The sequence below is a fragment of the Oryzias latipes genome, chromosome 18 (assembly GCF_053564925.1).
Source record: "Oryzias latipes strain Hd-rR chromosome 18, Olatipes_Hd-rR_3.1".
In the NCBI taxonomy this organism is placed as follows: Eukaryota; Metazoa; Chordata; class Actinopteri; order Beloniformes; family Adrianichthyidae; genus Oryzias; species Oryzias latipes.
The window spans coordinates 38494206-38509086 of record NC_136254.1 but is presented as its reverse complement, the minus strand read 5'-3'; positions in this window follow the sequence as shown (position 1 = coordinate 38509086).

Sequence of the window (14881 nt, the reverse complement as noted above, 5' to 3'; positions counted from 1 at the left end):
TCGCATAGTGGACTCATTAACCTCACTGATTAAACCCGCTGATCCCACGGATGATGTGTTAGACCTCATTGAGGGCAACGCAAAAAACTGGGGACAGAACACACTGCAGATCCTCCAGGATCACTACCAAAAGAGGCTGGAGAAACTTTTACAGGATCTCCCCGGTGATTTAACCCGAGATTGGAGGGAAGCCTTCATCGTGGCGACACGATGGGCTTGCAGAAATCTACCTCGGATCACGCAGGATGTTCTCGATCAGGCAGAGGCCCTGATCATCACCTGCAGATCAGACTCGGAGCAGCGAAGTCCAGCGGCTAGGACACCACCCCCGGCAGGGTCTGATAGCCGCCGGGGGCCGCGCACATCAGGAGGAAGAAAAAAGAGGACCCGTCAACCTGAGCGGGTCTCCATGAGCATTCAAGCTGAATGTTACGAGGCCACAAACCGATCAGTTGGAACTATGACGGACATGAGACCAGCTTGGCCTCCAGATGCAGTTCCAGCAGCCGCTGCCGAGAAGCAGCGTGGACCGCGAACGGCGACCCGCCGCCACCCCTTCGTGGCGCGTGAGGAATTTCTCCCTCAGATTGTGGGGATAACTTCACCCTCTGCTCCCAGACCGGCAGCACGGGCGCCACCTTCCCGAATTTCAGCACTGGACAGCTCCCAGGAGGAGGAAAGCTCCGATAGAGAGGAGAACCGCGGCGGGGAGGTTCTTCACGAGGAGGAGGAGTTCGATAATGAATACGACAGCGAGGAAGATGGGGATGAGGCGGACACGGACGCTGACCCCCCAGCTTCAGGTAGTTCGGGGCTGGATCATATTGTAAGGCCTGGAGGGTTGAAAGATGGGGTAAACAACAAAAAATTGAATGAGGGTATTGAAGGGCTAGAGGAATGATCTGGGGAGAGCGCACGCACACCACCAAAGAGGACCCAAATTCTTGGCCACAATGACAATTTATTCCGATGGAAAAAAACATATGAATGGCCAAAAAGTTCCAGTTAAAAGACACTTAAAACAAGCATAAAATGCGTCTAAAAATTCTAGGCACGGATTAAAACAGTCTTCTTCTTTCTCTTTCGGCTTTTCCCATCAGGGGTCGCCACAGCGAATCATCCTTTTCCACCTCACTCTATCATGGACATCTTCTACCCTAACATTAGCCAACTTCATGTCCTCTGTTAAGACATCCATGTATCTCCTCTTTGGCCGTCCTCTTGCCCTCCTGCCAGGCAGCTCCATCTCCAACATCCTTCTACCAATATATCCACTATCCCTCCTCTGAACATGTCCAAACCATCTCAGTCTGGCTTCTCTGACTTTGTCGCTGACACAGGCAACATGAGCCGTCCCTCTGATGTACTCGTTCCTTATCCTGTCTAACCTGGTCACTCCTAAGGAGAACCTCAACATCTTCATCTCCGCTACCTCCATCTCAGCCTCTTGTCTCTGTCTCACTGCTACCGTCTCTAACCCATAGAGCAGAGCTGGTCTCACCACTGTCTTGTACACCTTTCCTTTGAGTCTTGCTGGCACTCTTCTGTCACACAACACTCCTGACACTTTCCTCCAACCGCTCCAACCTGCCTGCACTCGCCTCTTCACCTCTTTTCCACAATCCCCATCACACTGAACTGTTGACCCCAAGTACTTAAACTCCTGCACCTTCTTCACCTCAGTCCCCTGTAACCTAACGCTTCTACCTTGATCCCTCTCGTTCAGACACATGTATTCTGTCTTACTACGACTGACCTTCATACCTCTTCTTTCCAGAGCAAACCTCCACCTCTCTAGCTGTTCCTCCACCTGCTCTCTACTCTCACTGCAAATTACAATGTCATCCGCAAACATCATTGTCCAGGGAGATTCCTGTCTTACCTCGTCTGTCAGCCTGTCCATCAGCATAGCAAACAAAAAAGGACTCAAAGCTGATCCTTGGTGTAGTCCCACCTCCACCTTGAACTCCTCTGTCTGACCTACAGCACATCTCACCACCGTCATACTTCTCTCATACATGTCCTGAACTACTCTGACATACTTTTCTGCCACTCCAGACGACCTCATACAGTACCACAGCTCCTCCCTCGGCACCCTGTCATACGCCTTCTCTAAATCTACGAACACACAATGCAGCTCCTTCTGACCTTCTCTGTACTTTTCCATCAACATTCTCAAAGCAAAAATGGCATCAGTGGTGCTCTTACGGGGCATGAAACCATACTGCTGCTCACAAATCTCCACCTTCTTCCTAAGCCTGGCTTCCACTACTCTTTCCCACAGCTTCATTGTGTGGCTCATCAACTTTATTCCTCTATAGTTGCTGCAGTTCTGCGTGTCACCCTTGTTCTTAAAGATTGGGACTAGAACGCTTCTCCTCCATTCCTCAGGCATCTTCTCACTCTCTAAAATCCTATTGAACAACCTTGTTAGAAATTCCACTGCTGTCTCTCCTAGGCACTTCCATACCTCCACAGGTACGTCATCAGGACCAACGGCCTTTCCGCTCTTCATCCTTTTCAGAGCCTTCCTAACCTCATCCTTTCCAATCTCTGCTACTTCCTGCTCCACAACAACCACATCTTCCTCCCTTCTTTCCCTGTCATTTTCCTCGTTCATCAGCTCCTCAAAATACTCCTTCCATCTTTTCTGTACACTCTCTTGGGTTGTTAGCACCTTTCCATCTCTGTCCTTAATCACCCTTATCTGTTGCACGTCCTTCCCATCTCTGTCTCTCTGTCTGGCTAGCCTGTACAAGTCCTTCTCTCCTTCCTTTGTGTCTAACCTGTCATATAGCTCATCGTAAGCTTTCTGTTTGGCCTTTGCCACCTCTCTCTTCACTTTACGCTGCGCTTCCTTGTACTCCTGTCTACCTTCCTCAGTCCTTTCTACATCCCACTTCCTTTTAGCCAACCTCTTCCTCTGGACGCATTCCTGTACTTCCTCATTCCACCACCAAGTCTCTTTACCGTCTTTCCTCTTTCCAGATGACACACCTAGCACCTTCCTACCTGTTTCCCTGATAATCTCTGCTGTAGTTTCCCAGTCCTCTGGAAGCTCATCCTGACCACCCAGGACCTGCCTCAACTTCTGCCTAAATTCCTCACAAGTTTCTTCATTCTGTAGCTTCCACCACTTGGTCTTCTTTTCTGTTTTCCCTCTCTTCTTCTTCCTGACCTCCAGAGTCATCTTACACACCACCATGCGGTGCTGTCTGGCTACACTCTCTCCTACCACCACTTTGCAGTCATTAACCTCTCTCAAATGACCTCGTCTACATAGGATGTAGTCCACCTGAGTACTCCTACCTCCACTTCTGTATGTCACTCTATGTTCCTCTCTCTTCTGGAAGTAAGTGTTGACTACAGCCATTTCCATCCTCTTCGCAAAGTCCACCACCATCTGTCCCTCCAGATTCCTTTCCTTCACACCAAACCTGCCCATCACCTCCTCATCACCTCTGTTGCCCTCACCAACATGCCCATTAAAGTCTGCTCCAATAACAACTCTCTCTCCTCTGGGAAAACTCTCTATGACCTCATCCAACTCACTCCAGAATCTCTCCTTCACTTCTAACCCACAGCCAACCTGTGGCGCATACCCACTGACTACATTCACCATCACCCCTTCAATTTCTAACTTTAGGCTCATCATCCTGTCTGAGACTCTTTTCACCTCTAGAACACTGTTTACAAACTCCCCCTTCAGAATCACTCCTACCCCGTTTCTCTTCCTATCAACACCATGATAGAACAGTTTGTATCCTCCTCCAATACTACGTGCCTTGCTGCCCTTCCACCTTGTCTCCTGCACACACAGTACATCTACCTTCCTTCTCTCCATCATGTCTGCCAGCTCTCTGCCTTTCCCTGTCATTGTGCCAACGTTAAGAGTCCCTATTCTCAAACCTATGTTCCTGCCTTTTCCCTTCTCTCTCTGGCCACGGACCCTTCTGCCTCCCCTCTTTCTTCCACCAACAGTAGTCAAATTTCCACCGACACCCTGTAGGTTAACAGCATCGGTGGCGGTCGTTGTTAACCCGGGCCTCGACCGATCCGGTATGTCTAAAGTGTTGTGGATGATTCGCATGGTTATTTTGGCAATTTTTTTACGCCGGATGCCCTTCCTGACGCAACCCTCTCTATTTATCCGGGCTTGGGACCGGCACAGAAGTTACTGGCTTGCAACCCCTGTGGCTAGATTGCAACCCCTGTGGCTAGATTGCAACCCCTGTGGCTAGATTACACGGATTAAAACAGTAAAACACGATAAAAATCCCAGGAACAGTTAAAAAGGATAAAAGAGACCTAAAAGTCCAAAGAACAGTTAAAACTGGTTTAAAAATGAAGCTCAAAGGGGGGAATCACTGATCCCAAACCAGGAGACGTCTCTCTTCCCCCGACGCTGTTCCGAGGATCCCTCCAGTCATACACACAAAGACCTGGGGGGCGGGCTCCGTTCCGCCTCTGGGGTTTGTGACCGGCACTCCTCCGCGTCACCTCCAGCTGGCTCTCCTGGACACGCTGGAATCTGTGGAAACAGGCAAGCGGCAGCACGAAAAGCAATTCCTGATGCAGGCTGCCACTAGCCCTCCCACCTATTTCCACCAGTCTGCTGAAGCCCGTTCGGCTACTTACACACAGGCAGGGTCCCTGCCCTGCCCTTGCGTGTCGATCGCTCTGCAGACTGATGGTCCCAGCGCCCAGCGCTCTCAGAGTGTGTGTCCCGATCACAGCGAGTCTTCCCGACGTCTGGCGGTCCCGACGTCTGGCGGTCCCGGCGTCCCACTTGCGCCCCGCGTGCATGCGCCTGCTGTCGGTGTGCGACTGCCTTTGGCTTTCCTCCTCAGGACTTTTATAAGTCCCTCCTGATGAGGAGCAGGTGCGGTGGATCGGCGCGCTATGTTACAAGGGGGGTGTGTCCATAGAAAGCATGCAACAAACAGGTAGCACCACAAACATGCAAAAGAAAAACACCCTACAACATGCAATCCCCCCACATCATCACAATATTTCGGACAGCCCGGGTGTGACAGAATGCCAGGAGGACAGCGCATCTCCAGCTTCAGCGGAGGAACGCTGTATTACAGGGCTGGAGCTAGCAGGTGACGGTGCTGAGCCACCAGTAGCCCGTGTTGACTTACCTGCCCCAGAGCGGCAGGTTTTCAAGGTAAAGCATCACCCTGAAACAAACACAGAATTGATTGACTGGTTTCTGGAAGTGGAGAAAAGGTGTCTTATTGTTGGTGACTCAAATTTATCCAGAATCCCTGAATATTCCATCCCAGATCTACAGATTGAGAGGTGTCCAGGTGCTAATTTTCGCCACATGCAGGCTTTATTTGAGATAGCCCACGTTCCGTGGGATTTGGTGGTTCAGAATGTGGTCATTGCAGCCGGCATTAACGCCAAAGGTCAGAACATTAAAGAAACTGCAGTTAAACAGCTCCAGCGGGCTCTGAAGATGGCTAAACACAGATTTCCATCTGCTGTCATCTGGGTTCCCTTGGTTAATTTTTCTGGTAACTTATCTGCAATGGAGCAGAACAACATGAAACTACTAAATCAGCATATTAAAAAAAAAATATGAGACACATCCCCCTGCTGGAGGACTCGCATTTTGCAACAGAAAAAGATGCAATTCACTGGACCGAGGACACGGCCAGAGCAATGTTGGAACATTGGAGGTATTTTTTAAAGTGGAATACCCACTAAGTCCATTCAGGGTAGAGTGTGTAAGGGGACAGCCCTTTATGGCCCCACAATATCATGGTTTTGACTGAAAAGTGATGCCCTGACAGAACAACAAGGTGACCTCCTCAAAAACGGTTTAACTTTTATTTCCATAGATAACTTTTTAAAAAAATACAGACCCAAAACACAAGACTGTATTAATCATGTTTCCTGTTCTTTGTGGGATTAACATTTGGTGGGACAAACCGAAACTTTTGTTAGCACAAGAAAGTGACAACATAAATATAATATTGCTCATAATGGATAGGTGCATAGCCCACTGGTGGAGCATTTTCTCATGACCCAGGGTTTTTCTTTATGGTGAACAGTGTGAGAGATTTTGTTATCATTGTTACTGTTATTATGGCTATTGTTCTTATGGTTCTTATTACTGTTTTATGATGATTATTATTATTACTTTAACCCTACCCCTGGTCCTGTTTCTAACCCTAACCTTTAGTTTAATCTGAACCCTAATCCCAACCCTTAATCAGTTATTAGAAATTTAAATAATCTTAAACATAAAGCAATAACATGGTTGGAAGGAAAAGGTTTTGTTTCACGTGTCTTTTTGCCTGGTTAGCAGTATGCATGCAGGGGAGGGGCTTAGAACGCACAGGGCCCATGGCTCAGGACACGCAGGGCCCATGAGGCCGACGCGTGCTCCTTGGTAAGACAGTGTGAATAAAACAGCCACCTTTTGTCTCTCACTTCACTTTTACGCCTGTCCAGCCAAGTTGTAGCTGTTGTGGTGTGCATAGAGCCTGATGAAGGCAGAATTTGCCGAAACGCGTAGCGAGCACACTTTATTCTAATTTTGTATTGTTTATTTATTTATTTTTTTACATTTTTGTGAATAAAAACACTCATTTAAGTGGTTGTCCCGCTTTTTTCTTTTTTTCTTTTTTCAAAGTTTGCAAGTTTTTCTATTTTTGATTACATTCTTGCCTGGTGGAAAAACCGTAACACCTGCCATGCACTTCTACGACGGAGAGGAGGATGGAGGTGCTTGGACCACGGTGCGCTACGGGAGGAGACACTACAGAAATCCCCGTGCGCTCAGCTTTAATTACCGGGGCCGACCGGACCATAGGATGGACCGTGCATTTCCCGTCTCCGGCTGGAAGAGGGCGCCAAGGTTCCCAAATTTTGGCTGGAGTAGGGCTTCACCTTCAAATCCTAACTGGCCTGCGCCTCCTATGTACGACGGGTCCCGGCCTTATTTTCCACAGCCCCGCTCTTATGCAGCAGCGGTCCGGGGCTCACCTACCAGACGAGCGACAAGATTTGGACCCCCAGCAGATGTTAGGCAGGACCTCCGGCGACCTGCAGATGAAAGACTTGGACAGCTTATCCGCAAATTACATGCTGTAATTAAGATGGTGCATCACTTACAAAACGTGACCATCACGCCGGACAGACCAGAACCTCTGATGATCGCTCGCATAGTGGACTCATTGACCTCACTGATTAAACCCGCTGATCCCACGGATGATGTGTTAGACCTCATTGAGGGCAACGCAAAAAACTGGGGACAGAACACACTGCAGATCCTCCAGGATCACTACCAAAAGAGGCTGGAGAAACTTTTACAGGATCTCCCCGGTGATTTAACCCGAGATTGGAGGGAAGCCTTCATCGTGGCGACACGATGGGCTTGCAGAAATCTACCTCGGATCACGCAGGATGTTCTCGATCGGGCAGAGGCCCTGATCATCACCTGCAGATCAGACTCGGAGCGGCGAAGTCCAGCGGCTACGACACCACCCCCCGGCAGGGTCTGATAGCCGCCGGGGGCCGCGCACATCAGGAGGAAGAAAAAAGAGGACCCGTCAACCTGAGCGGGTCTCCATGAGCATTCAAGCTGAATGTTACGAGGCCACAAACCGATCAGTTGGAACTATGACGGACATGAGACCAGCTTGGCCTCCAGATGCAGTTCCAGCAGCCGCTGCCGAGAAGCAGCGTGGACCGCGAACGGCGACCCGCCGCAACCCCTTCGTGGCGCGTGAGGAATTTCTCCCTCAGATTGTGGGGATAACTTCACCCTCTGCTTCCAGACCGGCAGCACGGGCGCCACCTTCCCGAATTTCAGCACTGGACAGCTCCCAGGAGGAGGAAAGCTCCGATAGAGAGGAGAACCGCGGCGGGGAGGTTCTTCACGAGGAGGAGGAGGAAGAGGAGGAGTTCGATAATGAATACGACAGCGAGGAAGATGGGGATGAGGCGGACACGGACGCTGACCCCCCAGCTTCAGGTAGTTCGGGGCTGGATCATATTGTAAGGCCTGGAGGGTTGAAAGATGGGGTAAACAACAAAAAATTGAATGAGGGTATTGAAGGGCTAGAGGAATGATCTGGGGAGAGCGCACGCACACCACCAAAGAGGACCCAAATTCTTGGCCACAATGACAATTTATTCCGATGGAAAAAAACATATGAATGGCCAAAAAGTTCCAGTTAAAAGACACTTAAAACAAGCATAAAATGCGTCTAAAAATTCTAGGCACGGATTAAAACAGTAAAACACGATAAAAATCCCAGGAACAGTTAAAAAGGATAAAAGAGACCTAAAAGTCCAAAGAACAGTTAAAACTGGTTTAAAAATGCAGCTCAAAGGGGGGAATCACTGATCCCAAACCAGGAGACGTCTCTCTTCCCCCGACGCTGTTCCGAGGATCCCTCCAGTCATACACACAAAGACCTGGGGGGCGGGCTCCGTTCCGCCTCTGGGGTTTGTGACCGGCACTCCTCCGCGTCACCTCCAGCTGGCTCTCCTGGACACGCTGGAATCTGTGGAAACAGGCAAGCGGCAGCACGAAAAGCAATTCCTGATGCAGGCTGCCACTAGCCCTCCCACCTATTTCCACCAGTCTGCTGAAGCCCGTTCGGCTACTTACACACAGGCAGGGTCCCTGCCCTGCCCTTGCGTGTCGATCGCTCTGCAGACTGATGGTCCCAGCGCCCAGCGCTCTCAGAGTGTGTGTCCCGATCACAGCGAGTCTTCCCGACGTCTGGCGGTCCCGGCGTCCCACTCGCGCCCCGCGTGCATGCGCCTGCTGTCGGTGTGCGACTGCCTTTGGCTTTCCTCCTCAGGACTTTTATAAGTCCCTCCTGATGAGGAGCAGGTGCGGTGGATCGGCGCGCTATGTTACAAGGGGGTGTGTCCATAGAAAGCATGCAACAAACAGGTAGCACCACAAACATGCAAAAGAAAAACACCCTACAACATGCAATCCCCCCACATCATCACAATATTTCGGACAGCCCGGGTGTGACAGAATGCCAGGAGGACAGCGCATCTCCAGCTTCAGCGGAGGAACGCTGTATTACAGGGCTGGAGCTAGCAGGTGACGGTGCTGAGCCACCAGTAGCCCGTGTTGACTTACCTGCCCCAGAGCGGCAGGTTTTCAAGGTAAAGCGTCACCGTGAAACAAACAGAGAATTGATTGACTGGTTTCTGGAAGTGGAGAAAAGGTGTCTTATTGTTGGTGACTCAAATTTATCCAGAATCCCTGAATATTCCATCCCAGATCTACAGATTGAGAGGTGTCCAGGTGCTAATTTTCGCCACATGCAGGCTTTATTTGAGATAGCCCACGTTCCGTGGGATTTGGTGGTTCAGAATGTGGTCATTGCAGCCGGCATTAACGCCAAAGGTCAGAACATTAAAGAAACTGCAGTTAAACAGCTCCAGCGGGCTCTGAAGATGGCTAAACACAGATTTCCATCTGCTGTCATCTGGGTTCCCTTGGTTAATTTTTCTGGTAACTTATCTGCAATGGAGCAGAACAACATGAAACTACTAAATCAGCATATTAAAAAAAAAATATGAGACACATCCCCCTGCTGGAGGACTCGCATTTTGCAACAGAAAAAGATGCAATTCACTGGACCGAGGACACGGCCAGAGCAATGTTGGAACATTGGAGGTATTTTTTAAAGTGGAATACCCACTAAGTCCATTCAGGGTAGAGTGTGTAAGGGGACAGCCCTTTATGGCCCCACAATATCATGGTTTTGACTGAAAAGTGATGCCCTGACAGAACAACAAGGTGACCTCCTCAAAAACGGTTTAACTTTTATTTCCATAGATAACTTTTTAAAAAAATACAGACCCAAAACACAAGACTGTATTAATCATGTTTCCTGTTCTTTGCGGGATTAACATTTGGTGGGACAAACCGAAACTTTTGTTAGCACAAGAAAGTGACAACATAAATATAATATTGCTCATAATGGATAGGTGCATAGCCCACTGGTGGAGCATTTTCTCATGACCCAGGGTTTTTCTTTATGGTGAACAGTGTGAGAGATTTTGTTATCATTGTTACTGTTATTATGGCTATTGTTCTTATGGTTCTTATTACTGTTTTATGATGATTATTATTATTACTTTAACCCTACCCCTGGTCCTGTTTCTAACCCTAACCTTTAGTTTAATCTGAACCCTAATCCCAACCCTTAATCAGTTATTAGAAATTTAAATAATCTTAAACATAAAGCAATAACATGGTTGGAAGGAAAAGGTTTTGTTTCACGTGTCTTTTTGCCTGGTTAGCAGTATGCATGCAGGGGAGGGGCTTAGAACGCACAGGGCCCATGGCTCAGGACACGCAGGGCCCATGAGGCCGACGCGTGCTCCTTGGTAAGACAGTGTGAATAAAACAGCCACCTTTTGTCTCTCACTTCACTTTTACGCCTGTCCAGCCAAGTTGTAGCTGTTGTGGTGTGCATAGAGCCTGATGAAGGCAGAATTTGCCGAAACGCGTAGCGAGCACACTTTATTCTAATTTTGTATTGTTTATTTATTTATTTTTTTTACATTTTTGTGAATAAAAACACTCATTTAAGTGGTTGTCCCGCTTTTTTCTTTTTTTCTTTTTTCAAAGTTTGCAAGTTTTTCTATTTTTGATTACATTTTTGCCTGGTGGAAAAACCGTAACACCTGCCATGCACTTCTACGACGGAGAGGAGGATGGAGGTGCTTGGACCACGGTGCGCTACGGGAGGAGACACTACAGAAATCCCCGTGCGCTCAGCTTTAATTACCGGGGCCGACCGGACCATAGGATGGACCGTGCATTTCCCGTCTCCGGCTGGAAGAGGGCGCCAAGGTTCCCAAATTTTGGCTGGAGTAGGGCTTCACCTTCAAATCCTAACTGGCCTGCGCCTCCTATGTACGACGGGTCCCGGCCTTATTTTCCACAGCCCCGCTCTTATGCAGCAGCGGTCCGGGGCTCACCTACCAGACGAGCGACAAGATTTGGACCCCCAGCAGATGTTAGGCAGGACCTCCGGCGACCTGCAGATGAAAGACTTGGACAGCTTATCCGCAAATTACATGCTGTAATTAAGATGGTGCATCACTTACAAAACGTGACCATCACGCCGGACAGACCAGAACCTCTGATGATCGCTCGCATAGTGGACTCATTAACCTCACTGATTAAACCCGCTGATCCCACGGATGATGTGTTAGACCTCATTGAGGGCAACGCAAAAAACTGGGGACAGAACACACTGCAGATCCTCCAGGATCACTACCAAAAGAGGCTGGAGAAACTTTTACAGGATCTCCCCGGTGATTTAACCCGAGATTGGAGGGAAGCCTTCATCGTGGCGACACGATGGGCTTGCAGAAATCTACCTCGGATCACGCAGGATGTTCTCGATCAGGCAGAGGCCCTGATCATCACCTGCAGATCAGACTCGGAGCGGCGAAGTCCAGCGGCTACGACACCACCCCCCGGCAGGGTCTGATAGCCGCCGGGGGCCGCGCACATCAGGAGGAAGAAAAAAGAGGACCCGTCAACCTGAGCGGGTCTCCATGAGCATTCAAGCTGAATGTTACGAGGCCACAAACCGATCAGTTGGAACTATGACGGACATGAGACCAGCTTGGCCTCCAGATGCAGTTCCAGCAGCCGCTGCCGAGAAGCAGCGTGGACCGCGAACGGCGACCCGCCGCCACCCCTTCGTGGCGCGTGAGGAATTTCTCCCTCAGATTGTGGGGATAACTTCACCCTCTGCTCCCAGACCGGCAGCACGGGCGCCACCTTCCCGAATTTCAGCACTGGACAGCTCCCAGGAGGAGGAAAGCTCCGATAGAGAGGAGAACCGCGGCGGGGAGGTTCTTCACGAGGAGGAGGAGGAGGAGTTCGATAATGAATACGACAGCGAGGAAGATGGGGATGAGGCGGACACGGACGCTGACCCCCCAGCTTCAGGTAGTTCGGGGCTGGATCATATTGTAAGGCCTGGAGGGTTGAAAGATGGGGTAAACAACAAAAAATTGAATGAGGGTATTGAAGGGCTAGAGGAATGATCTGGGGAGAGCGCACGCACACTAAAGAGGACCCAAATTCTTGGCCACAATGACAATTTATTCCGATGGAAAAAACATATGAATGGCCAAAAAGTTCCAGTTAAAAGACACTTAAAACAAGCATAAAATGCGTCTAAAAATTCTAGGCACGGATTAAAACAGTAAAACACGATAAAAATCCCAGGAACAGTTAAAAAGGATAAAAGAGACCTAAAAGTCCAAAGAACAGTTAAAACTGGTTTAAAAATGCAGCTCAAAGGGGGGAATCACTGATCCCAAACCAGGAGACGTCTCTCTTCCCCCGACGCTGTTCCGAGGATCCCTCCAGTCATACACACAAAGACCTGGGGGGCGGGCTCCGTTCCGCCTCTGGGGTTTGTGACCGGCACTCCTCCGCGTCACCTCCAGCTGGCTCTCCTGGACACGCTGGAATCTGTGGAAACAGGCAAGCGGCAGCACGAAAAGCAATTCCTGATGCAGGCTGCCACTAGCCCTCCCACCTATTTCCACCAGTCTGCTGAAGCCCGTTCGGCTACTTACACACAGGCAGGGTCCCTGCCCTGCCCTTGCGTGTCGATCGCTCTGCAGACTGATGGTCCCAGCGCCCAGCGCTCTCAGAGTGTGTGTCCCGATCACAGCGAGTCTTCCCGACGTCTGGCGGTCCCGACGTCTGGCGGTCCCGGCGTCCCACTCGCGCCCCGCGTGCATGCGCCTGCTGTCGGTGTGCGACTGCCTTTGGCTTTCCTCCTCAGGACTTTTATAAGTCCCTCCTGATGAGGAGCAGGTGCGGTGGATCGGCGCGCTATGTTACAAGGGGGGTGTGTCCATAGAAAGCATGCAACAAACAGGTAGCACCACAAACATGCAAAAGAAAAACACCCTACAACATGCAATCCCCCCACATCATCACAATATTTCGGACAGCCCGGGTGTGACAGAATGCCAGGAGGACAGCGCATCTCCAGCTTCAGCGGAGGAACGCTGTATTACAGGGCTGGAGCTAGCAGGTGACGGTGCTGAGCCACCAGTAGCCCGTGTTGACTTACCTGCCCCAGAGCGGCAGGTTTTCAAGGTAAAGCGTCACCCTGAAACAAACACAGAATTGATTGACTGGTTTCTGGAAGTGGAGAAAAGGTGTCTTATTGTTGGTGACTCAAATTTATCCAGAATCCCTGAATATTCCATCCCAGATCTACAGATTGAGAGTTATCCAGGTGCTAATTTTCGCCACATGCAGGCTTTATTTGAGATAGCCCACGTTCCGTGGGATTTGGTGGTTCAGAATGTGGTCATTGCAGCCGGCATTAACGCCAAAGGTCAGAACATTAAAGAAACTGCAGTTAAACAGCTCCAACGGGCTCTGAAGATGGCTAAACACAGATTTCCATCTGCTGTCATCTGGGTTCCCTTGGTTAATTTTTCTGGTAACTTATCTGCAATGGAGCAGAACAACATGAAACTACTAAATCAGCATATTAAAAAAAAAATATGAGACACATCCCCCTGCTGGAGGACTCGCATTTTGCAACAGAAAAAGATGCAATTCACTGGACCGAGGACACGGCCAGAGCAATGTTGGAACATTGGAGGTATTTTTTAAAGTGGAATACCCACTAAGTCCATTCAGGGTAGAGTGTGTAAGGGGACAGCCCTTTATGGCCCCACAATATCATGGTTTTGACTGAAAAGTGATGCCCTGACAGAACAACAAGGTGACCTCCTCAAAAACGGTTTAACTTTTATTTCCATAGATAACTTTTTAAAAAAAATACAGACCCAAAACACAAGACTGTATTGATCATGTTTCCTGTTCTTTGTGGGATTAACATTTGGTGGGACAAACCGAAACTTTTGTTAGCACAAGAAAGTGACAACATAAATATAATATTGCTCATAATGGATAGGTGCATAACCCACTGGTGGAGCATTTTCTCATGACCCAGGGTTTTTCTTTATGGTGAACAGTGTGAGAGATTTTGTTATCATTGTTACTGTTATTATGGCTATTGTTCTTATGGTTCTTATTACTGTTTTATGATGATTATTATTATTACTTTAACCCTACCCCTGGTCCTGTTTCTAACCCTAACCTTTAGTTTAATCTGAACCCTAATCCCAACCCTTAATCAGTTATTAGAAATTTAAATAATCTTAAACATAAAGCAATAACATGGTTGGAAGGAAAAGGTTTTGTTTCACGTGTCTTTTTGCCTGGTTAGCAGTATGCATGCAGGGGAGGGGCTTAGAACGCACAGGGCCCATGGCTCAGGACACGCAGGGCCCATGAGGCCGACGCGTGCTCCTTGGTAAGACAGTGTGAATAAAACAGCCACCTTTTGTCTCTCACTTCACTTTTACGCCTGTCCAGCCAAGTTGTAGCTGTTGTGGTGTGCATAGAGCCTGATGAAGGCAGAATTTGCCGAAACGCGTAGCGAGCACACTTTATTCTAATTTTGTATTGTTTATTTATTCATTTTTTTACATTTTTGTGAATAAAAACACTCATTTAAGTGGTTGTCCCGCTTTTTTCTTTTTTTCTTTTTTCAAAGTTTGCAAGTTTTTCTATTTTTGATTACATTCTTGCCTGGTGGAAAAACCGTAACACCTGCCATGCACTTCTACGACGGAGAGGAGGATGGAAGTGCTTGGACCACGGTGCGCTACGGGAGGAGACACTACAGAAATCCCCGTGCGCTCAGCTTTAATTACCGGGGCCGACCGGACCATAGGATGGACCGTGCATTTCCCGTCTCCGGCTGGAAGAGGGCGCCAAGGTTCCCAAATTTTGGCTGGAGTAGGGCTTCACCTTCAAATCCTAACT